Below are 26,535 nucleotides of genomic sequence, written 5' to 3' on the forward strand. Positions count from 1 at the left end.
CCTGCTCACACACCTTTAGCTCCTCCCACTACCTGAAAATTACCTCAGAAAGGCACTCTCCCTGCCACTACACTGGCTCCGCCCCTTTCTCAACTGTCACTACTCTGACTGAAACCAGTTCTCAACACAATCTAATCTCCTACTCTACAGTGCCCCCCTTAACACTAACCCACAACTACACTGCCATAACCCTTACCAATACTGACCTACCACTGCCACTGACTGTCCCTATTCCTGTCCCTAACACACAGATATCAGAACAGTGTCAGCCATTATCATATTAAACAGTGTCAAATATAAACTACACAGGGCACACAGCAAACACAAAAAGTACCCAGTTTCATTAAGTAAGCATGCACAGGAATGCAGGGCTCAAACTGGCGGCCTGCACACCCCCTTACACCCGCATGGACATCCTTAAGGAAACATGCCTCCCGTCTTCCTCCTGCTGCACCTGAGTGAGTACGATTTCTACAGCAGCTTGTCTGATTTCAGTCTGACAGTAGATTCTATAGCACACACCTTACTCTTGGATGTCCTGGACACAATAACAACTTTTCTAGTATCCCTGGAGGCTGAGTTAACCACTCCCTTTCTGCTATAACCATATATATACTGTATATATGTACATACAAGCTACAGCGGTATATTAATACTGTCTGTGGGATCATTTACCCAGTTCACGATATTGATATCAGAGGAAGGAGTCCCACTTACAGGTCAGTCTATTTTTATACTGTGGTTTTTTTTTGCAATTTGTGTTTTAGTACTAAATAGGTGTTTTATAATGATGATCATTAACCCCTTCCCGACCTTTGACGCATACGCTGCGTCATGAAAGTCGGTGCCATTCCGACCCATGACGCAGCATATGCGTCATGGAAAGATCGCGTCCCTGCAGGCCGGGTGAAAGGGTTAACTCCCATTTCACCCGATCTGCAGGGACAGGGGGAGTGGTAGTTTAGCCCAGGGGGGGTGGCTTCACCCCCTCGTGGCTACGATCGCTCTGATTGGCTGTTGAAAGTGAAACTGCCAATCAGAGCGATTTGTAATATTTCACCTAAAAAACTGGTGAAATATTACAATCCAGCCATGGCCGATGCTGCAATATCATCGGCCATGGCTGGAAACACTTATGTGCACCCACCCCACCCCTCCGATCGCCCCCCCAGCCCCCCGATCTGTGGTCCGCTCCCCTCGGTCCTGTGCTCCGCTCCCCCGTCCTCCTGTCCGCTTCCCCCGTGCACCAATCACACCCCCCGCGCTCCAATCAAACCCCCCCGCACTCCGGTCCCCCCCCCCGCACACAGCGACCCCCCCCCCCGTGCTCCGATCCACCCCCCCGCACAGCGATCCCTCACCCCGTGCTCCAATCCTCCCCCGTGCTCCAATCCTCCCTCCCGTGTTCTGATCCACCCCCCCCATGCTCCGATCCACCCCCCCGTGCTCCGACGCCCCCCCGTGCCCTGATCTCCCCCCCCCTTATACTTACCTGGCCGCCCGAGGTCCGTCCGTCTTCTTTCCTGGGCGCCGCCATCTACCGGCAGATTCGTTCCAGAGTGAATTTTGATCACTGAGATATAACCTATCTCAGTGATCAAAATAAAAAAAATAGTAAATGACCCCCCCCCTTTGTCACCCCCATAGATAGGGACAATAAAAAAATAAAGAAATTTTTTTTTTTCCACTAAGGTTGGGGTAAGAACTAGGGTTAGGGTTAGGGGTAGGGTTAGGGTTAGGGGTAGGGTTAGGGGTAGGGTTAGGGGTAGGGGTAGGGTTAGGGGTAGGGTTAGGGTTAGGGGTAGGGTTAGGGCTTCGGTATGTGCACACATATTCTGGTCCTATGCGGATTTTTCCGCAGCGGATTTGAAAAATCCACAGTGCTAAACCGCTGCGGATTTATGGTGGATTTACCGCGGTTTTTCTGCGCATTTCACTGCGGTTTTACAACTGCGATTTTCTATTGGAGCAGTTGTAAAACCGCTGCGGAATCCGCAGAAAGAAGTGACATGCTGCGGAATGTAAACCGCTGCGTTTCCGTGCAGTTTTTCCGCAGCATGTGTACAGCGATTTTTGGTTCCCATAGGTTCACATTGAACTGTAAACTCATGGGAAACTGCTGCGGATCCGCAGCATTTTCTGCAGCGTGTGCACATACCTTTAGAATTAGGCTATGTGCACACGGTGCGGATTTGGCTGCGGATTCGCAGCAGTGTTCCATCAGGTTTACAGTACCATGTAAACATATGGAAAACCAAATCCGCTGTGCCCATGGTGCGGAAAATACCGCGCGGGAACGCTGCGTTGTATTTTCCGCAGCATGCCAATTCTTTGTGCGGATTCCGCGGCGTTTTACACCTGTTCCTCAATAGGAATCCGCAGGTGAAATCCGCACAAAAAACACTGGAAATCCGCGGAAAATCCGCAGGTAAAACGTAGTGCCTTTTACCCGCGGATTTTTCAAAAATGGTGCTGAAAAATCTCATACGAATCCGCAACGTTGGCACATAGCCTTAGGGTTGGGTTGGAATTAGGGTTGTGGTTAGGGTTAGGGGTGTGTTGGGGTTAGGGTTGTGGTTAGGGGTGTGTTGGGGTTAGGGTTGTGATTAGGGTTATGGCTACAGTTGGGATTAGGGTTAGGGGTGTGTTGGGGTTAGTGTTGGAGGTAGAATTGAGGGGTTTCCACTGTTTAGGCACTTCAGGGGGTCTCCAAACGCAACATGGCGCCACCATTGATTCCAGCCAATCTTGTATTCAAAAATTCAAATGGTGCTCCCTCACTTCCGAACCCCGACGTGTGCCCAAACAGTGGTTTACCCCACATATGGGGTACCAGCATACTCAGGACAAACTGCGCAACAATTACTGGGGTCCAATTTCTCCTGTTACCCTTGAGAAAATAAAAAATTGCTTGCTAAAACATCATTTTTGAGGAAAGAAAAATGATTTTTTATTTTCACGGCTCTGCGTTGTAAACGTCTGTGAAGCACTTGGGGGTTCAAAGTGCTCACCACATATCTAGATAAGTTCCTTGGGGGGTCTAGTTTCCAAAATGGGGTCACTTGTGGGGGGTTTCTACTGTTTAGGCACACCAGGGGCTCTGCAAACGCAACGTGACACCCGCAGACCATTCCATCAAAGTCTGCATTTCAAAAGTCACTACTTCCCTTCTGAGCCCCCACGTGTGCCCAAACAGTGGTTTACCCCCACACATGGGGTATCAGCGTACTCAGGAGAAACTGGATAACAACTTTTGTGGTCCAATTTCTCCTGTAACCCTTGGGAAAATAAAAAATTCTGGGCTAAAAAATTATTTTTGAGGAAAGAAAACGTATTTATTATTTTCACGGCTCTGCGTTATAAACTTCTGTAAAGCACTTGGGGGTTGAAAGTGCTCACCACACATCTAGATAAGTTCCTTTGGGGGTCTAGTTTCCAAAATGGGGTCACTTGTGGGGGGTTTCTACTGTTTAGGCACACCAGGGGCTCTGCAAACGCAACGTGACGCCCGCAGACCATTCCATCAAAGTCTGCATTTCAAAAGTCACTACTTCCCTTCTGAGCCCCCACGTGTGCCCAAACAGTGGTTTACCCCCACACATGGGGTATCAGCGTACTCAGGAGAAACTGGACAACAACTTTTGGGGTCAAATTTCTCCTGTTACCCTTGGGAAAATAAAAAATTGCGGGCTAAAATTCATTTTTGAGAAAATAATTTTTTTATTTTATTTTCATGGCTCTGCGTTATAAACTTCTGTGAAGCACTTGAGGGTTCAAAGTGCTCACTACACATCTAGATTAGTTCCTTTGGGGGTCTAGTTTCCAAAATGGGGTAATTTGTGGGGGATCTCCAATGTTTAGGCACACAGGGGCTCTCCAAACGCGACATGGTGTCCGCTAATGATTGGAGATAATTTTCCATTTAAAAAGCCAAATGGCGTGCCTTCCCTTCTGAGCCCTGCCGTGCGCCCAAACAGTGGTTTACCCCCACATATGGGGTATCTGCATACTCAGGACAAACTGGACAACAACATTTGTGGTCCAATTTCTCCTATTACCATTGGCAAAATAGGAAATTCCAGGCTAAAAAATCATTTTTGAGAAAAGAAAAATTATTTTTTATTTTCATGGCTCTGCATTATAAACTTCTGTGAAGCACCTGGGGGTTTAAAGTGCTCAGTATGCATCTAGGTAAGTTCCTTGGGGGGTCTAGTTTCCAAAATGGGGTCACTTGTGGGGGAGCTCCATTGCATAGGCACACAGGGGCTCTCCAAATGCGACATGGTGTCCGCTAACAATTGGAGCTAATTTTCCATTCAAAAAGTCAAATGGCGCTCCTTCCCTTCCGAGCCTTACCATGTGCCCAAACAGTGGTTTACCCCCACATGTGAAGTATCGGTGTACTCAGGAGAAATTGCCAAACAAATTTTAGGATCCATTTTATCCTGTTGTCCATGTGAAAATGAAAAAATTGAGGCTAAAAAACTTTTTTTGTGAAAGAAAAGTACTTTTTCATTTTTACGGATCAATTTGTGAAGAATCTGGGGGTTTAAAGGGCTCACTATGCATCTAGATAAGTTCCTTGGGGCGTCTAGTTTCCAAAATGGGGTCACTTGTGGGGGAGCTCCAATTTTTAGGCACACGGGGGCTCTCCAAATGTGACATGGTGTCCGCTAAAGAGTGCAGCCAATTTTTCATTCAAAAAGTCAAATGGCGCTCCTTCCCTTCCAAGCCCTGCCGTGCGCCCAAACAGTGGTTTACCCCCACATATGAGGTATCAGCGTACTCAGGACAAATTGGACAACAACTTACGTGGTTCAGTTTCTCCTTTTACCATTGGGAAAATAAAAAAATTGTTGCTGAAAAATCATTTTTGTGACTAAAAAGTTAAATGTTCATTTTTTCCTTCCATGTTGCTTCTGCTGCTGTGAAGCACCTGAAGGGTTAATAAACTTCTTGAATGTGGTTTTGTGCACCTTGAGGGGTGCAGTTTTTAGAACGGTGTCACTTTTGGGTATTTTCAGCCATATAGACCCCTCAAACTGACTTCAAATGTGAGGTGGTCCCTAAAAAAAATGGTTTTGTAAATTTCGTTGTAAAAATTAGAAATCGCTGGTCAAATTTTAACCCTTATAACTTCCTAGCAAAAAAAAATTTTGTTTCCAAAATTGTGCTGATGTAAAGTAGACGTGTGGGAAATGTTATTTATTAACTATTTTGTGTCACATAACTCTCTGGTTTAACAGAATAAAAAATCAAAATGTGAAAATTGCGAAATTTTCAAAATTTTCGCCAAATTTCCGTTTTTATTACAAATAAACACAGAATTTATTGACCTAAATTTACCACTAACATGAAGCCCAATATGTCACGAAAAAACAATCTCAGAACCGCTAGGATCCATTGAAGCGTTCCTGAGTTATTACCTCATGAAGGGACACTGGTCAGAATTGCAAAAAACGGCAAGGTCTTTAAGGTCAAAATAGGCTGGGTCATGAAGGGGTTAAAGTGTAATTTTAATAGGATTTTTTCTTTTTCTGTTAAACTATTCTTAATACCCCTAGTTTTATTGGCATTGGTATTCACTTTCCCAGTGATGATAACCTTTTGCTATCTTCTAGATCAGAGGTCCCCAACTCCAGTCCTCAAGGCCCACCAACAGGTCATGTTTTCAGGATTTCCTTTGCATTGCAAAGGTGATGCAATTATTACCTGGGCAAGACTAAGGAAATCCTGAAAACATGACATGTTGGTGGGCCTTGAGGACTGGAGTTGGGGACCTCTGTTCTAGATGATGCGATCAATAGCAATTGTGGCATTTAGAAGATTGTGAGAGGGAGAGGACTCCTTCTCTTACTTCTTCGGCACACCAAAATCAACATGACAATCGAAGTTGTCATGTTGGTCTGGGCCAGATGGAAAAGGCAGGAAAAATGAAAACTCCATCAGAAAGAACGTCAGCTGTAAGACACCATCTATAACTGTACAGTAATCTCCTATTTGATCTGCAGCACTGATATCTACCATTATAATTGTGTAAAAAGAAGTTACCGGACTGGGGGTACCAGGTCCGGAACTGTCAGGACTGTCACCTTTGTTGTCTGGGGGGAAGCTTAGAGACCCTGACCGACCTTTGCACTCGACAGCAGTAGGCATAGCTAGGATAAAAAGGGCAGAGCGCACGAAGAGGCAGACAGACTTGGCGGGAGCACACAGCGCGCAGCAGGGGAAGTTTGGTGCTCTGACAGCGCAGGTCCGCGCTATAGTATCTCAGCTGCCACTTACAGTGACTGTCACCAGAGAGCTGCATTTTTCCCATTGGCTCCCACTGCTCAAGGTACTTAACGCTACGGGTCAGTAAATACCGCATGCGTGCTGTCTAAGAAACTTTGGGTGACTCACCGAGAACTGCTCCCTCTCTCACACACATACTTCTGCCGAGCCCTGGAGACTGCTCTTCACTCTGCAACCCGAATCCTGGACCCAGCACCCTGCACAAGACGTTGAGGACTCATCGTCACCGCCAGGAACTGGATCATCAATGTCTGCAGGACGACACCAGATTCATCACATGCTCACCGCGTTGGCACCACCGTTTGAGCCTAGGACTCTGTAGTCAGAAAGCTGTCAGACTGATAAGTTTACCCTTATTGATCAGTTGTTATACTTTTTGCCCTTGTTACCTCCCTCATCACACCTATAGTGCTCATATCACCTGCCATACCCCTGCCTCTACTTTCCCCTCCCTGCATGGAGTATTCCCCTGTTCTAGTAAAATTAACGTTAACTCTTGCTCTGCCTCCTGTCCGCTACTGCATCCCGCAACCTGCTCACAATTGCACCGAATGGCAGTAATATCAGAGTTGCTTTTTAATAGAGATTTATTTTCAGTAATACCATGGTTATCCTCTGAGGACCTCTATTTCCACAATTAGACTGTGCCACCATAGTTGTAATCAGGGTTACCTGTTATGGACCTGGTGGTTAGGAGCACCCGGCACGACCTGATAGTTAAACTCACACAGGACAAGCTCTGGGATGTGGGAGCTCTGCTGACCGCAAGCCCTAATCCTATCACAACAACTAGAAATAGCCGTGGAGCGTTCCTGACACTCCCTAGACGCCTCTTCACAGCCTAAGAGCTAGCTAGCCCTAGAGATAGAAAATATAGCCTACCTTGCCTCAGAGAAATTCCCCAAAGGAAAAGGCAGCCCCCCACATATATTGACTGTGAGTAAAGATGAAAGTCACAAACGCAGAAATGAAACAGGTTTCAGCAAAGGGAGGCCAGACTTACTAAACAGACAGAGGATAGGAAAGGTATCTTTGCGGTCAGCACAAAAACTACAAAAGACCACGCAGAGTGTGAAAAAAGACCTCCGCACTGACTCACGGTGCGGAGGTGCCACTCTGCATCCCAGAGCTTCCAGCTAGCAAGACAAAATCATGATAACCAGCTGGACAAGGAAACAATGAACAAATAATAACTATCAGGAACTTAGCTTCTGCTGGAGAAGACAGGTCACCAGAAAGATCCAAGAGCGAACTGAACCAATGCAGGAACATTGACAGCTGGCATGGAGAAACAATCTGAGTGGAGTTAAATAGAGCAGCCAACCAAAGGATAAACCACGTCACCTGTGTAAGGAACCTCAGAATCAGCAGCTTCACTCACAGCCACCAGAGGGAGTCCATGGACAGAACTCGCCGAAGTACCCTTCACGACCACAGGAGGGAGTTCGACAACAGAATTCACAACAGTTACCTGCTTAGGGGTCCATTCAGAAGTTTCACCCCCGAGCTAAACTCCTAGCTACACCTCTGGTCAGGGACCTTGCATTATCAATACCACTGTGTGACGGGGCATGCGACAGAGCAGGAAGACATACCAGGCCGATAAACAATCCAACAAGATTTATTGGAACAGGGAACTGAGACAACTCAAATGAAAGTAATTCTGCAGCGTCCGTAAGTAGTCCACAATGAATTCCCACAATGAGTCCACCCAAAGAGGGGAACAGTTCCAGGGGCGCCACCCGGTAATCCGACACCAGGGAAAAGACAGAATTAATCGTTGGATAGGTTCAATGGACCCAACCGATGAGGGACATAACACCAGGAAGGATATAATGGAACTAGAGAGAGTACAAAGGAGGGCAACAAAATTAATAAAGGGGATGGGAGAACTACAATACCCAGATAGATTAGCGAAATTAGGATTATTTAGTCTAGAAAAAAGACGACTGAGGGACGATCTAATAACCATGTATAAGTATATAAGGGGACAATACAAATATCTCGCTGAGGATCTGTTTATACCAAGGAAGGTGACGGGCACAAGGGGGCATTCTTTGCGTCTGGAGGAGAGAAGGTTTTTCCACCAACATAGAAGAGGATTCTTTACTGTTAGGGCAGTGAGAATCTGGAATTGCTTGCCTGAGGAGGTGGTGATGGCGAACTCAGTCGAGGGGTTCAAGAGAGGCCTGGATGTCTTCCTGGAGCAGAACAATATTGTATCATACAATTATTAGGTTTTGTAGAAGGACGTAGATCTGGGGATTTATTATGATGGAATATAGGCTGAACTGGATGGACAAATGTCTTTTTTCGGCCTTACTAACTATGTTACTATGTTACCATTCCACGTGGCAGCTTTCAACCCTCCACACACCGGCACCAGGATCTCGCCTCAGCAAAGATCCCAGCCCTTTGCAAGTCACCACACAATTGAATCAGCCAACACATGAGTCTATTGTTCTGTGTCCTGGGATCCACCCCTCCATGGGGGAGGGCTCCCCCAACTGGTTTTTGACTCAAGCCTGATTACATGGCAGTCCCGGGACACAGGCTGGGGGAGGGACACGCTGTTACACACTGCAGCTGTGAAATAATAAAATATACACCGGAGTGGTGTTGTAATACACTGAGTCTAAAGGTACCGTCACATTAACCCCTTTACCCCCAAGGGTGGTTTGCATGTTAATGACCGGGCCAATTTTTACAATTCTGACCACTGTCCCTTTATGAGGTTATAACTCTGGAACGCTTCAACGGATCTCAGTGAATCTGACATTGTTTTCTCGTGACATATTGTACTTCATGACAATGGTAAAAAATTCTTTGATAGTACCTGCGTTTATTTGTGAAAAAAACGGAAATTTGGCGAAAATTATGAAAATTTCGCAATTTTCCAACTTTGAATTTTTATGCAATTAAATCACAGAGATATGTCACACAAAATACTTAATAAGTAACATTTCTTACATGTCTACTTTACATCAGCACAATTTTGGAACCAAAATTTTTTTTTGTTAGGGCGTTATAAGGGTGAAAAGTTGACCAGCAATTTCTCATTTCTACAACACCATTTTTTTTTAGGGACCACATCTCATTTGAAGTCATTTTGAGGGGTCTATATGATAGAAAATACCCAAGTGTGACACCATTCTAAAAACTACACCCCTCAAGGTGCTCTCAAAACCACATTCAAGAAGTTTATTAACCCTTCTGGTGCTTCACAGGAATTTTTTGAATGTTTAAATAAAAATGAACATTTAACTTTTTTTCACAACAAAATTTAATTCAGCTCCAATTTGTTTTATTTTACCAAGGGTAACAGGAGAAAATGGACCCCAAACATTCTTGTACAATTTGTCCTGAGTACGCCAATACCCCACATGTGGGGGTAAACCACTATTTGGGCGCATGGCACAGCTCGGAAGGGAAGGAGCGCCATTTGACTTTTCAATGCAAAATTGACTGGAATTGAGATGGGACGCCATGTTTCGTTTGGAGAGACCCTGATGTGCCTAAACATTGAAACCCCCCACAAGTGACACCATTTTGGAAAGTAGACCCCCTAAGGAACTTATCTAGAGGTGTGGTGAGCACTTTGACCCACCAAGTGCTTCACAGAAGTTTATAATGTAGAACCGTAAAAATAAAAAATCATATTTTTTCACAAAAATTATCTTTTCGCCCCCAATTTTTTATTTTACCAAGGGTAAGAGAAGAAATTGGACCCCAAAAGTTGTTGTACAATTTGTCCTGATACCCCATATTTGGGGGTAAACCACTGTTTGGGCGGATGGGAGAGCTCGGAAAGGAAGGAGCGCCGTTTGACTTTTCAATGCAAAATTGACAGGAATTGAGATGAGACGCCATGTTGCGTTTGCAGAGCCCCTAATGTACCTAAATAGTAGAAACCCCTCACAAGTGACACCATTTTGGAAAGTAGACCCCCTAAGGAACTTATCTAGATGTGTCGTGACCCTTTGACCCATCAAGGGCTTCACAGAAGTTTATAATGGAGAGCCGTAAAAATAAAACAAAAATTTTTTCCCACAAAAATTATTTTTTTAGCCCCCAGTTTTGTATTTTCCCGAGGGTAACAGGAGAAATTGGACCCCAAAATTTGTTGTCCAATTTGTCCTGAGTGCGCTGATACCCCATATGTGGGGGGGAACCACTGTTTTGGCGCATGGGAGGGCTCGGAAGGGAAGGAGCTCCATTTGGAATGCAGACTTAGATGGAATGGTCTGCAGGTGTCACATTGCATTTGCAGAGCCCCTAATGTACCTAAACAGTAGAAACCCCCCACAAGTGACACCATTTTGGAAACTAGACCCCCTAAGGAACTCATCTAGATGTGTTGTGAGAGCTTTGAACCCCCAAGTGTTTCACTACAGTTTGTAACGCAGAGCCGTGAAAATTAAAAAAAAATCTTTCCCCCAAAAATAATTTTTTAGCCCCTAGTTTTGTATTTTCCCAAGGGTAACAGGAGAAATTGGACCCCAACAGTTGTTGTCCTATTTGTCCTGAGTACGCTGATACCCCATATGTTGGGGTAAACCCCTGTTTGGGCACACGGGCGAGCTCGGAAGGGAAGAAGCACTGTTTTACTTTTTCAACGCAGAATTGGCTGGAATTGAGATTGAACGCCATGTCACTTTTGGAGAGCCCCTGATGTGCCTAAACAGTGGAAACCCCCCAATTATAACTGAAACCCTAATCCAAACACTCCCCTAACCCTAATTCCAACGGTAACCCTAACCACACCTCTAACCCTGACACACCCCTAACCCTAATCCCAACCCTATTCCCAACTGTAAATGTAATCTAAACCCTAACTGTAACTTTAGCCCCAACCCAAACTGTAACCCTAACCCTAGCCCTAACCCTAGCCCTAACCCTAGCCCTAACCCTAACGCTAACCCTAGCCCTAGCCCTAACCCTAGCCCTAACCCTAGCCCTAACCCTAGCCCTAACCCTAACCCTAGCCCTAACCCTAGCCCTAATCCTAGCCCTAACCCTAACCCTAGCCCTAATTGGAAAATGGAAATAAATACATTTTTTTAATTTTTCCCTAACTAAGGGGGTGATGAAGGGGGGTTTGATTTACTTTTATAGCGGGTTTTTTAGCGGATTTTTATGATTGGCAGCCGTCACACACTGAGACTCTTTTTATTGCAAAAAATATTCTTTGCGTTACCACATTTTGAGAGCTATAATTTTTCCATATTTTGGTCCACAGAGTCATGTGAGGTCTTGTTTTTTGCGGGACGAGTTGACGTTTTTATTGGTAACATTTTCGGGCACGTGACATTTTTTGATCGCTTTTTATTCCGATTTTTGTGAGGCAAAATGACCAAAAACCAGCTATTCATGAATTTCTTTTGGGGGAGGCGTTTATACCGTTCCGCGTTTGGTAAAATTGATAATGCAGTTTTATTCTTCGGGTCAGTACGATTACAGCGACACCTCATTTATATCATTTTTTTATGTTTTGGCGCTTTTATACGATAAAAACTATTTTATAGAAAAAATAATTATTTTGGCATCGCTTTATTCTCAGGACTATAACGTTTTTACTTTTTTGCTGATGATGCTGTATGGCGGCTCATTTTTTGCGGGGCAAGATGAGGTTTTCAGCGGTACCATGGTTATTTATATCTGTCCTTTTGATCGCGTGTTATTCCACTTTTTGTTCGGCGGTATGATAATAAAGCGTTGTTTTTTGCCTCGTTTTTTTTTTTCTTACGGTGTTTACTGAAGGGGTTAACTAGTGGGCCAGTTTTATATGTCAGGCCGTTACGGACGCGGCGATACTAAATATGTGTACTTTTATTGTTTTTTTTAATTTATTTAGATAAAGAAATGTATTTATGGGAATAATATTTTATTTTTTTTCATTATTTAGGAATATTTTTTTTAATTTTTTTTTACACATTTGGAAAATTTTTTTTTTACTTTTTTACTTTGTCCCAGGGGGGGACATCACAGATCAGTGATCTGACAGTTTGCACAGCACTCTGTCAGATCACTGATCTGACTTAGAGCAGTGCAGCCTTCACAGTGCCTGCTCTGAGCAGGCTCTGTGAAGCCACCTCCCTCCCTGCAGGACCTGGATCCGCGGCCATCTTGGATCCGGGCCTGGAGCAAGCAGGGAGGGAGGTAAGACCCCTGCAGCAACGTGATCACATCGCTTTGCTGCGGGGGGCTCAGGGAAGCCCGCAGGGAGCCCCCTTCCTGCGCGGTGCTTCCCTGCACCGCCGGCACATCGCGATCATCTTTGATCGCGGTGTGCCAGGGGTTAATGTGCCGGGGGCGGTCCGTGACCGCTCCTGGCACATAGTGCCAGATGTCAGCTGCGATAGGCAGCTGACACCCGGCCGCGATCGGCCGCGCTCCCCCCGTGAGCGCCGCCGATCGCGCTGGACGTACTATCCCGTCCGTGGTCATAGGGGCCCACCCCACCTCGACGGGATAGTACGTCCGATGTCAGAAAGGGGTGAAGCGACGCTACAGCGATATAGACAACGAGCCGATCGCTGCAGCGTCGCTGTTTAGGTCGCTAGGAGATGTCAAACACCGGCAACAGCTGAACGATGCAGGAGCAATCCAGTGACGCACTTATCATTCTCACTGGTTGTTAGCTCCATGAAAAACCATTGCAGGCATCGTTGCTTTTGCTGTCAAACGACTAATCACACCGACCTGACGACCAAATAAAGTTCCAGACTTCTAGCTACGACCAGCGATGTCACAGCGGGATCCTGATCGCTGCTGTGTGTCAAACACAACGAGATTGCTATCCAGGACGCTGCAACGTCACGGATCGCTGTCGTTCTCATTGGAAAGTTGCTCAGTGTGAAGGTACCTTTACGGTTGAGATGGCAGGTTCAAGGGCTGACTTGGGGTCAATTGTTAGCACTTACTGTGCCACACAGGAAAGAGTTGCTGAATGAGAAAGAGGATGAAGTATTTCCACACAAGTGGGTCATATATTCGTATGAACAGGCAGCATCTGATTTTTCAATATTCTCATAATCATAATATAGCAAGATTATGTAAAGTATGTTTTATATATTGTTTTATTTTTTATCTTATCTAGACTTGACCACACTTGTTATATTTTGTCTTCCCATAGTTTCTATTGATGTAATTTCATTGGCTTTTCTGGTTTAGGCTGTTGCTGTATATAGTTCATGCATGCATGGTCCCATAAGATATCTTTTTTTTACAATGATTGCCAGCAGAATGTGAGCAGATTCCTGGACATGTACAGATCTTACCTAAAGGTACCGTCACACTAAGCGACGCTGCAGCGATACCGACAACGATGTCGATCGCTGCAGCGTCGCTGTTTGGTCGCTGGAGTATTGTCACACAGACAGCTCTCCAGCGACCAACGATGCCGGTAACCAGGGTAAACATCGGGTTACTAAGCGCAGGGCCGCGCTTAGTAACCCGATGTTTACCCTGGTTACCAGCGTAAAAGTAAAAAAAACAAACACTACATACTTACCTTCCGCTGTCTGTCCCCGGCGCTGTGCTTTCCTGCACTGACTGTGAGCACAGCGGCCGGAAAGCAGAGCGGTGACGTCACCGCTGTGCTTTCCGGCTGGCCGGCGCTCACAGCCAGCACAGGAAAGCAGAGCGCCGGGGACAGACAGCGGAAGGTAAGTATGAAGCGTTTGTTTTTTTTACTTTTACGCTGGTAACCAGGGTAAACATTGGGTTACTAAGCGCGGCCATGCGCTTAGTAACCCGATGTTTACCCTGGTTACCAGTGAAGACATCGCTGAATCGGCGTCACACACGCCGATTCAGCGATGTCTGCAGGAGGTCCAGCGACGAAATAAAGTGCTGGACTTTCTGCAGTGACCAACGACATCACAGCAGGATTCTGATCGCTGCTGTGTGTCAAACTGAACGATATCGCTAGCCAGGACGCTGCAACGTCACGGATCGCTAGCGATATCGTTCAGTGTGACGGTAACTTAAGGGCTCGCTCACACTTATATAAATTGGATGACTGCAATTTGATAAAAATTCGGATAGCACTTGGCTCAGTGTTATTCAGTGAGGCAGTGCAGATCTGAGTATTTCTTCTCAGCTGTATTCAGCATGATGCTGCGTTTTCACTCCAAATTCGGTACATTGAGAACCCCAAAAATTGCATGCCATGCAGAACATCAGTATGGCATCCGGTCTTTACGGAGACATCACAGTTCTGTAGTATATGAAACTATAAACGGTCCTGTAAAAGATTAATAGCTGAGTAAAAAAAAATAATTGCACACAGATGAAAAGTGAGAAAAAAATCGTCCCACTCTCCTGGATGAGAATGGGACCAATCTTTGTATACACAAGTGTGGTAGAACCCTAGTAGAAGATTCCCAGCTGCATAACTACCTAGTACTAATGTATAATGTGTACCACGCTGCTGTGTTTTGTGGGTGTAGGTGAGAGATAAGACTAGGAGTGGAGTAATATCTCCTCATCTCTGTATGCCTTGTATTTGAGATCTACGTGCTGCTTGCATCATAGTCTCCACCACACCTGGAATTGACAATTGGCAACATCCTATACATAGGGAATCTCCCACTAACCCCTCAATAATCATACATTGCATGGAAATCCCTGCTATACATGCCCACGTGATGTCAGTTCTGAAAGCGAAAGCACTTCCCTATTAAAAAACCTATCCAGCAAAGAAAGAAAAGCTGGGGAGCATGTGCTTGTCTAGTTGTCAGCCCTGAGAACTCAAGGAAAACCTGATCTTTCAGCACAGTGGTATGGTGAGTATTATAGGATAATAAACTATGGGGTAGCACTAGCAGCGTATGCAGGGCAGGCTGCAAAACTACTCTACAAACACATTGAGAACAATGAATTCCACATACAAGGAAGTATGGCTGTGAAACACATACAGTAGTTGCCAAGAAGTCAGGATCGGTGCATAGTGTGAGCCTTCCACAAAAGATATAAGTGTGGAATATTCCCTGACAAATACCCTATGACGATTGTCACTATATAGTCCATACATTGCCATGCATCGTCAGTTAACCATAGTGTAAAAAATGTATGTCACTCGATATACTTGTTTTGGAGGAAAGGGAAGTACATCGGCACATCCATCCAGGATATGAATAAAATCTGTCTTTAATGAAAAGTTCATTAAAACATAGTTTTCCTGAGGTTTCATTTTACTTACGCGTTTCTGGTGGATTGAACACCTTTATCCACAGGAAAAACTGGAAATGCATCCGGTTTCCTGAGGTCTCATTTTACTATGTTTTAATCAACTTTTCTATAAAGACAGATTTTATTCATATCATGGATGAATGTACGTATGTACTCCCCTTTTCTCCACTATTTGTCTGTGATCACCAGCGTTACCCTCAGGACGAACTCCAGCTGAAAATATGATCCAGCTAAGGCTGCTTTCACACATCAGTTTTTTGCCGTCAGGCTCCATCCGGCGAATTTTGAAAAAAAAACAGATCCGGTGAATGAAACCGCTGGATCCAGTATTTCCCCATAGACTTGTATTAGCGACGGATTGCGCCGGATGGTCACACGTTTCATCCGTCATTTGCTGCATCGTTGGTTCGGTGAAAATTGTTGATCCAGTGGTGGGAAAAACATACAAAGTTACGTTTTTTGTCTCCGGTGGAAAACCAGACAGTGCTGGATCCAGCATAATCCAGCGTTTGCTACAATGGAACCCTATGGCACTGGATCCATCAAATGACGGAATCCGGCGACAGATTCCATTTTTTTAAACTGAGTATGCTCCAATTTTTGGGGGATCCAATTAGCTGGATCAGCTAGTCGGATCCGTTGAAAAAACGGATCCGACGCATCAGTTTTTCACAATCTGCAACGGATCTGTTTTTTTCAACATTCGACGGATTGTGCCTGACGGCAAAAAACTGATGTGTGAAAGCAGCCTAAGCTTTGAAAACTTATCTCTCCATCCTCCTTTCTACCATTACTTTGCTTTGATATACAGTTAGGGCCAGAAATATTTGGACAGTGACACAATTTTCGCGAGTTGGGCTCTGCATGCCACCACATTGGATTTGAAATGAAACCTCTACAACAGAATTCAAGTGCAGATTGTAACGTTTAATTTGAAGGGTTGAACAAAAATATCTGATAGAAAATGTAGGAATTGTACACATTTCTTTACAAACACTCCACATTTTAGGAGGTCAAAAGTAATTGGACAAATAAACATAACCCAAACAAAATATTTTTATTTTCAATATTTTGTTGCAAATCCTTTGGAGGCAATCACTGCCTTAAGTCTGGAACCCATGGACATCACCAAACGCTGGGTTTCCTCCTTCTTAATGCTTTGCCAGGCCTTTACAGCCGCAGCCTTCAGGTCTTGCTTGTTTGTGGGTCTTTCCGTCTTAAGTCTGGATTTGAGCAAGTGAAATGCATGCTCAATTGGGTTTAGATCTGGAGATTGACTTGGCCATTGCAGAATGTTCCACTTTTTGGCACTCATGAACTCCTGGGTAGCTTTGGCTGTATGCTTGGGGTCATTGTCCATCTGTACTATGAAGCGCCGTCCAATCAACTTTGCAGCATTTGGCTGAATCTGGGCTGAAAGTATATCCCGGTACACTTCAGAATTCATCCGGCTACTCTTGTCTGCTCTTATGTCATCAATAAACACAAGTGACCCAGTGCCATTGAAAGCCATGCATGCCCATGCCATCACGTTGCCTCCATCATGTTTTACAGAGGATGTGGTGTGCCTTGGATCATGTGCCGTTCCCTTTCTTCTCCAAACTTTTTTCTTCCCATCATTCTGGTACAGGTTGATCTTTGTCTCATCTGTCCATAGAATACTTTTCCAGAACTGAGCTGGCTTCTTGAGGTGTTTTTCTGCAAATTTAACTCTGGCCTGTCTATTTTTGGTATTGATGAATGGTTTGCATCTAGATGTGAACCCTTTGTATTTACTGTCATGGAGTCTTCTCTTTACTGTTGAGACAGATACACCTACTTCACTGAGAGTGTTCTGGACTTCAGTTGATGTTGTGAACGGGTTCTTCTTCACCAAATTAAGTATGCGGCGATCATCCACCACTGTTGTCATCCGTGGACGCCCAGGCCTTTTTGAGTTCCCAAGCTCACCAGTCAATTCCTTTTTTCTCAGAATGTACCCAACTGTTGATTTTGCTACTCCAAGCATGTCTGCTATCTCTCTGATGGATTTTTTCTTTTTTTTCAGCCTCAGGATGTTCTGCTTCACCTCAATTGAGAGTTCCTTTGACCGCATGTTGTCTGCTCACAGCAACAGCTTCCAAATGCAAAACCACACACCTGGAATCCACCCCTGACCTTTAAACTACTTCATTGATTACAGGTTAACGAGGGAGACGCCTTCAGAGTTAATTGCAGCCCTTAGAGTCCATTGTCCAATTACTTTTGGTCCCTTGAAAAAGAGGACGCTATGCATTACAGAGCTATGATTCCTAAACCCTTTCTCCGATTTGGATGTGGAAACTATCATATTGCAGCTGGGAGTGTGCACTTTCAGTCCATATTATATATATAATTGTATTTCTGAACATGTTTTTGTAAACAGCTAAAATAACAAAACTTGTGTCACTGTCCAAATATTTCTGGCCCTAACTGTACTTGTTTTGCTGACCTACTACATTGTAAACCGTAGTCAGTTGTGCTTTCTAGTACTACTGAATAAAAGGTATACCAATGTATAGTGACCTGAATGAGGCCAAATGGAAACTGTTTAGCCTCCCTTTGATACATGGAGGTGTTTGAATTCACAGTGTACACGTAGAACTTCTTCCAGTATGTTCACCTTATATAGGGGTTCAATCCCAGCAGTGTTACTCATTAGTGATGAGCGAGTATACTCGTTGCTTGGGTTTTCCTGAGCACGCTCGGGTGGTCTCCGAGTATTTATAAGTGCTAGTAGATTTAGTTTTTGTCGACACAGCTGCATGATTTAGGGATGCTAGACAGGCTGAGTACATGTGGGGGTTGCCTGGTTGCTAGGGAATCCCCACATGTATTCAAGCTGTCTAGCAGTCACAAATCATGCAGCTGCGACTACGAAAACGAAATCTTCGAGCATATCTAAATACTCGGAGACCACCCGAGCGTGCTCTGGGAAACCCGAGTAACAAGTATACTCTCATCACGCTCATCACTATTACTCATACATCTTTTACTTGGAATCTAATAATCAATACAACTTTTGACATTGTTTGTAATACAATAAAAGAAACCAAAAGAAGAAAATCACCTTTATAATCATGCATACTCAGAATGTCACACAAGCTAGAGTACCATTTGAAAATAAACTTTACATTAGCATAAGATATATTTTGTATTGACAACAAGTTTTGTAAAAGTACTGTGTAGTAACATCAGTGTAAAAAAGTGTTTTCCCCTTCCTGAGTTCCTATTCTTTTGCATGTTTGTCACTTAAATGTTTCAGACCACCAAACAAATTTAAATATTAGACAAAGGTAACACAAGTAAACACACAATGCAGTTTATAAATAAATAAATGTCTTTATTATTAAGGGAAAAAGAAATCCAAACCTACAGGACCCTGTGTGAAAAAGTGATTGCACTCCCCTCCTTAAAACATAAATCAAAGTTAATTTATCACATATTTGGTAAACTTAGTTCAAATTCCCTGTCCACATACAGACCTGATTACTGACACACCTGTTCTTAATAATAATAATAATAATCTTTATTTATATAGCACCAACATATTCCGCAGTTCTTTACAGTTTAACAGTTTCAAACACAACAGTAATAAGTAATAGCGTTAACAATACAATAATTAAAGCAAAATAAGACGACCCTGCTCGTGAGAGCTTACAATCTACAATGAGGTGGGGGAGATACAAAGTACAGGTGTGTATTCACAATGATGTATTTACAGTGATGGTCCAGTCATCTTCAGGGGATGGGGGATAGATGGAGATAGTGAATGGGCTACACACACAAACAAACATAAAATGACTTTATTGAACGTGGTAGGCCGCTCTGAACAAATGTGTTTTGAGCAAGCGCCTAAAACTATGCAAGTTGTGGATGGTCCTAATATCTTGGGGTAGAGCATTCCAGAGGAATGGCGCAGCACGGGAGTAGTCGGGAGTGGGAGGTACACGTTAGTGCAGAGGTTAGTCGAAAGTCACTGCAGAGTGCAGCGGTCGGTTAGGCCGATAGACCGAAATGAGGGAGGAGATGTATGGGAGTGCCGCACTGTGGAGAGCTTTGTGGGTGAGAACAAGTACTTTGAATTGTATCCTGTAATGAATGGGCAGCCAGTGCAACGACTGGTGAAGGAGTTCAGTTTTGGAGAGGGTGAGTTTCAGATAGAGAGCGGACATGATGTTGGAGACTGCAGACAGGCAGTCAGTGGCGTTCTGTAGTACAGCGGTAGTAAGGTCAGGGGAAGAAGTGTATAGTTGTGTGTCATCAGCATAACAATGGTACCAAAAGTCAAATCTGCTGATGGTCTGTCCATTTGGGGCCGTGTAGAGGGAAAAGAGAAGGGGGCCAAGAACTGAGCCCTGAGGTACCCTGACAGTGAGAGGAAGAGGAGATGAAGTGGAGCCAGAGAATAGAACACTGAAGGAGCGGTCAGAAAGATAGGAGGAGAACCAGGAGAGCAGTGTCCTTAATGACTAGTGACTGGAGCTTAGAGAGTAGGAGTGGGTGGTCAACAGTGTCGAAAGCTGCAGAAAGGTCGAGAAGAATGGACAGAGAGTGGTCACCATTACATTTTGCTGTCAGAAGGTCATTGGTCACCTTGATGAGTGCAGTTTTTGTTGAATGTAGGGGGCGGAAACCAGACTGTGAAGGGTCTATGAGTGAGTGAGTGGAGAGGTAACGAGTAAGGCAGGAGTATATCAGGCACTCCAAGAGTTTGGAGATGAGGGGGAGATTAGAGACCGGTCTGTAGTTATTTGTGCAGGATAGGTCGAGGGCGGGTTTCTTTAGTAATGGAGTAAAGATAGTGTTTGAAGGAGGAGGGGAAAATGCCAGAGGAGAGGGAGAGATTAAAGATTGTAGGTAGGTGAGTTGTGATGACTAGAGAGAGAGACTGGAGGAGATGTGAGAGAATGAGGTCGGTGGTGCATGTAATCGGACGAGAAGAAGAGAAGAGCTTGGAGACTTCTTCTTCTGTGATGGGATTGAATGTGGAGAGTGAGCCAGGGGAGATGCAGGGAGGGATGGGAGTCCTGCACTTGGTGTCTGGGAGCGGATTTCCTGACGGATATTATCTATTTTCTCTATAAAGTGGGAGGCCAGGTCATCAGCACAAATGTCTGTGATAGGGGCTTGTGCTTCCGGCCTGAGGAGGGAGTGAAAGGTGTCAAAAAGTTTCTTGGGGTTGTTGGATAGTGAGGACATCAGAGTGGTGATGTAGGTCTGTTTGACGAGGTGAAGGGCAGAGTTATAGGTCCTTAACATAAATATGAAGTGTTCTGGTGTGCATATTTTCCTCCATGAGTGTTCAGCACAAATAGAGCATCGCTGGAGAAATCGGGTTTGCGATGTGAGCCAGGGCTGTTTTACTCTGTGTTTGGAGGCTCTGAGGGTGAGGGGAGCTACTTGGTCAAGGGAGTGTCATTGAAGTGATGTACAGCCAGATCAGGACAGGAAAAAGAAGAGATTGGGGAAAATGATGAATGTAAGGAGTCTGAAAGTGTGTGAGGGTTAATAGCATGTAGATTTCTCAATGTGTGGTAGGTACAAGAGTGCTGGGGTGGGTGAGGAATTGTGAGCGTGAAGGACAGAATGTTGTGGTGTTGTGGTCAGAGAGGAGAAGTGGTGAGTTATCTAGGTAGGAGATTCAACAGAGCCGGACAAAGACCAGGTCAAGGGTGTTACCGTCTTTGTGTGTTTCAGAGGTTGAGAGCTGTGAGAGGCCTAGAGAAGTGGTTAGTGATAGAAGCTGGGATGCAGATGTGGAAGTGAGGCTGTTAATGGGGATGTTGAAGTCCAGGATAAGGGTTGGCAGTTCTCAGGACATGAAGTGCGGCAGCCAGGCAGAGAAATGGTCCAGGAAGTGGGTGGGTGAGCCTGGGGGCTGGTATATGACCGCTACTCTGAGTTAGAGAGGACGAAAGAGCCTGATGGTGTGGACCTCAAAAGAAGAAAATGAGAGTGATGGAGCTGGGGGGATGAACTGGAAAGTGCATTGTGGGGACAGGAGTATGCCGACTCCACCAACATGTCTGTTTGTGGGTCTCGGGAAATGTGAGAATTGTAAGCGACCATGGGAAATGGCAGCAGGAGAGACCATGTCAGAATGCTGAATCCAGGTTTCCGTGAAGGCTAACAGATTAAGAGAGTTTTTCAGAAAGTAATTGTGTAGGAAAGGAAGCTTGTTACATACAGACCGTGGATTCCAAAGGTCACAATTAAAAGAAGGAGATGAAGGAGTGCAATTAATATTAGTAGATTATTAAGGTTTCGATGTGAGGTAGACTAGGGGTTGTGGTTGGTGGATGGTGGACCAGGGTTGGGGGAGATGTCACCTGAAATCAGTAGGAGTAGGAAGATAAAAAGCAAGTAGTTTTTGGAATTGTATGAAGTTTTTTTGTGCAGTGTGTTTGGGCAAGATGAGCTGAGGATTTTCAGGAAGGTGAGAAGGGCATGGGAGCTGCACATGGGAGAGGGAAGGAGAGAGAAGCTGATGTATAGGAGTCGTGATGGAGGGAGGATTAGGGGGTGAATGTGGATTGCAAGAGAACATAGGAGGATAGGAATAAAGCACATGGATAGAAGGGAGAGCAGAGTGTGGGTCACCTGACTCCTGCCCTGACTAACTGCAATGGAATAACTGCTGTATCACGATGCTTATCTTCGTGATGCTTTTCTTCTGGGATGCTCGCGTGCACCCCCACATGGGTGAAACCCTAAGGATGTTTCTAAATTTATATTCCAGAATGCTGGGTCAGAAGAGATGGATTGTGGGAACTTGGTTGGGGACAATCAAGAATTAACTTAAATAGGATCTTCCTAACAAAATGAAGTAGGCCAAAATATCATCAAATGTCACAATCCAAAGAAATTATGGATCAAAAGAGAAACAAAGTAATTGATATCTATCAGTCTGGAAAAGGTTAAAAAGCCATTTCTAAAGCTTAGGGACTTCAGCGAACCACAGTGATAGCTATTATCCACACAGCAGTGTACCTTTCTAAGAGTGGCCGGCCAGCCAAAATTACCCCAAGAGCGCAGCAACCACTCATCCAAAGAAGTCACAAAAGACCCCTCAACATCATCCAAAGAACTGCAGGCCGGCCTCACTTGCCTAAGTTAAGGTCAGTGTTCATTATTCCACCATAAGAAAGATACTGGGCAAAAATGGTCTGCATGGCAGAGTTCCAAGACAAAAACCACTGCAGAGCAATAAGAACATAAAGGCTCCTCTCAGTTTTGCCAGAAAGCATCTTGATGATCCCCAAGACTTTTGGGAGAATACTCTGTGGACTGACAAGACAAAAGTTGAACTTTTGGAAGATGTGTGTCCTATTACATCTGGCATAGAATTAACAATTTCAGAAAAAGAGTATCATACCAACAGTAAAATATGATGGTCGTAGTGTGATGGTCTGGGGCTGTTTTGCTGCTTCAGGACCTTGAAGATTTGTTGTGGTAAATGGAACCATTAATTTTGCTGTCTAACAAAAAATCTTGAAGGAAGATGTCCGGGTTGTGTCCACTACTCGGACAACCCCTTAAGTAAATAACAACACCTAAACTGACTGTCAGTGCCATTACAGTGGTGTCAGCACTGACTCTCCTGGGGCATAATAATATCACACGATTACTGCAGGCAATCATCACTCTCCACTCCCTCGGCAAATCAGACATCTTGAGGTAGTGATAAGAGCAGCTGCAGCTCTCACATTCTCTGGATGTCAGTTACGTCTGATGGAGGGGAAAGTGACTTTGCCGCAGGAAGAGCAATTGCTGATACTGCTGGGACGGCGGCAGCACCAGAGGTGAATATAAGTACCGGTATTATTAATTTACTTTAAATTAATCCTTTTGACAAATATAACCTAGAATAAAAACAATGCATTGAGACACTGCAGTAAGTAAATAAATAGTAACACAGGTAAAAAAGGTTATTTAGTTTACATTTCTTCATCATAAAAGCGTAAAATCTATCCCACCATGACAAGGTGTACCCAATTAGGATGGCTCCTTCTTCAGTAATTCACTGGGCTTTGTGCAAAGCAGGCCTCATAACAGATGGGGGGCAGAGGAGTACCTGTGATTGACTGTGTTTAAAACCTGCACTGGTCCTGCTCCATATGACAAAAGTTCTTCTCCCAGGAGCTGTACTTTCCGAATGTATTAACCTGTACATTAGACCTAGATCTGTAGTTTAATAGTGTTCATTCTTATACATTGGCCCCTGGTAACATTAATTCTAACACACAGTGTCTTAGACATTTCCTCGAATGCATTGTGCCCATTGTGCTTCCCAAATATTCTAATACTCTGTCCCACTCCAAAGTGAATTCAAACACACCGTTCCCTTTAACCCCTTAATCCCATATGACGTACTATCCCGTCCAGGTGACCTGGGACTTAATTCCCATGGACGGGATAGTACGTCATATGCGATCGGCCGCGCTCACGGGGGGAGCGCGGCCGATCGCGGCCGGGTGTCAGCTGCCTATCGCAGCTGACATCCGGCACTATGTGCCAGGAGCGGTCACGGACCGCTCCCGGCACATTAACCCCTGGCACACCGCGATCAAAGATGATCGCGGTGTGCCGGCGGTGCAGGGAAGCATCGCGCAGGGAGGGGGCTCCCTGCGGGCTTCCCTGAGACGATCGGTACACGGTGATGTGCTCACCGTGTACCGAGCATCTTCTCCCTGCAGTCCCCGGATCCAAAATGGCCGCCGGGCTGCATCCGGGTCCTGCAGGGAGCACTTCCGGGTCAGGATCAGGCTGCAGCTGCAGCTCTAATCCTGCCCGGCTGTATGTTAGATCACCGATCTAACAGAGTGCTGTGCACACTGTCAGATCGGTGATCTGTGATGTCCCCCCCTGGGACAAAGTGAAAAAGTAAAAAAAAAAATTTCCACACTTGTAAAAAAAAAAATAAAAAAAAAATTCCTAAATAAAGCAGAAAAAAAAAAATATTATTCCCATAAATACATTTCTTTACATAAAAAAAAAACAAAAAAACAATAAAAGTACACATATTTAGTATCGCCGCGTCCGTAACGACCCGACCTATAAAACTGGCCCACTAGTTAACCCCTTCAGTGAACACCGTAAGAAAAAAAAAAAAAAAACGAGCCAAAAAACAACGCTTTATTATCATAACGCTGAACAAAGAGTGGAATAACACGCGATCAAAAAGACGGATATAAATAACCATGTTACCTCTGAAAACGTCATCTTGTCCCGCAAAAAACGAGCCGCCATATAGCATCATAACCAAAAAAATAAAAAAGTTATAGTCCTCTGAATAAAGCGATGCCAAAATAATTATTTTTTCTATAAAATAGCTTTTATCGTATAAAAGCGCCAAAACATAAAAAAAATGATATAAATGAGGTGTCGCTGTAATCGTACTGACCCGAAGAATAAAACTGCTTCATCAATTTTACCAAACGCGGAACGGTATAAACGCCTCCCCCAAAAGAAATTCATGAATAGCTGGTTTTTGGTCATTCTGCCTCACAAAAAAATCGGAATAAAAAGCGATCAAAAACTGTCACGTGTCCGAAAATGTAACCGATAAAAACGTCAACTCGTCCCGCAAAAAACAAGACCTCACATGACTCTGTGGACCAAAATATGGAAAAATTATAGGTCTCAAAATGTGGAGACGCAAAAACTTTTTTGCTATAAAAAGCGTCTTTTAGTGTGTGACGGCTGCCAATCATAAAAATCCGCTAAAAAACTCGCTATAAAAGTAAATCAAACCCCCCTTCATCACCCCCTTAGTTAGGCTAGGTTCACATTGCGTTAATGGGTTAACGCTAACGGACAGCGTTGCACGGCGAAAATGTCACAATTAACGCCGTGCAACGGGTCCGTTAGCACAACCATTGACAGCAATGTGATTTTCAGGTGTAGCGCATCGCTAGAGCGTGCCATTTTCGGCTCGCGCTAGCAAGGTGCCATTCTTTTGTGGCGCGCCTCAGACGCTGCTTGCAGCGTCCGCGGCGCGCCCGAGGTCCGATCCCCGATCTTCCAGAGCGGGGACGTTAACGCGACCACTAAACACGACACCTAAAAAGACATTGTGTTAGCGCAATCCGCTAGTGCTAAACGGATTTCCCTAACGCAATGTGAACCTAGCCTTAGGGAAAAATAATAAAATTAAAAAAAATGTATTTATTTCCATTTTCCGGTTAGGGTTAGGGTTAGGGCTAGGGTTGGGGCTAGGGTTAGGGTTTGGATTACATTTACGGTTGGGATTAGGGTTGGGATTAGAATTAGGGGTGTGTCTGGGTTAGGTGTGTGGTTAGGGTTACAGTTGGGATTAGGGTTAGTGGTGCGTTTGGATTAGGGTTTCATTTATAATTGGGGGGTTTCCACTGTTTAGACACATCAGGGGCTCTCCAAACGCGACATGGCGTCCGATCTCAATTCCAGCCAATTCTGCATTGAAAAAGTAAAACAGTGCTCCTTCACTTCCGAGCTCTCCCGTGCGCCCAAACAGGGGTTTACCCCAACATATGGGGTATCAGCGTACTCGAGACAAATTGGACAACAACTTTTTGGGTCCAAGTTCTCTTGTTATCCTTGGGAAAATAAAAATTTGGGGGGCTAAAAATCATTTTTGTGGGAAAAAAAAGGATTTTTATTTTCACGGCTCTGCGTTGTAAACTGTAGTGAAACACTTGGGGGTTCAAAGTTTTCACAACACATCTAGATAAGTTCCATGGGAGGTCTAGTTTCCAATATGGGGTCACTTGTGGGTGGTTTCTACTGTTTGGGTACATCAGGGGCTCTGCAAATGCAACGTGACGCCTGCAGACCAATCCATCTAAGTCTGCATTCCAAATGGCGCTCCTTCCCTTCCGAGCTCTGCCATGAGCCCAAACAGTGGTTCCCCCCCACATATGGGGTATCAGCGTACTCAGGACAAATTGAACAACAACTTTTGGGGTCCAATTTATTCTGTTACCCTTGTAAAAATACAAAGCTGGGGGCTAAAAAATCATTTTTGTGAAAAAAAAAAGAATTTTT

The 26,535-nt window shown here is 44.6% G+C and overlaps 1 protein-coding gene across 3 annotated transcripts in view; it reads left to right on the forward strand.

Moving 5' to 3' along the window:
* Positions 1-14,954: 14,954 nt before the first annotated feature.
* Positions 14,955-26,535, forward strand: part of LOC138675888 (V-set domain-containing T-cell activation inhibitor 1-like) — a 139,308-nt gene continuing 127,727 nt past the window's right edge. For 2 of the 3 annotated variants that reach the window (XR_011320726.1, XM_069764493.1), the window contains exon 1: positions 14,955-15,083. The gene's annotated coding sequence lies outside the window, so the exon portion shown is untranslated. Of the gene's footprint in view, positions 15,084-23,231; positions 23,329-26,535 lie in introns of those variants that run through there. The other variant, XM_069764495.1, reaches the window with a different exon arrangement.

Source organism: Ranitomeya imitator, chromosome 4 (assembly GCF_032444005.1).
Source record: "Ranitomeya imitator isolate aRanImi1 chromosome 4, aRanImi1.pri, whole genome shotgun sequence".
Lineage (NCBI taxonomy): Eukaryota > Metazoa > Chordata > Amphibia > Anura > Dendrobatidae > Ranitomeya > Ranitomeya imitator.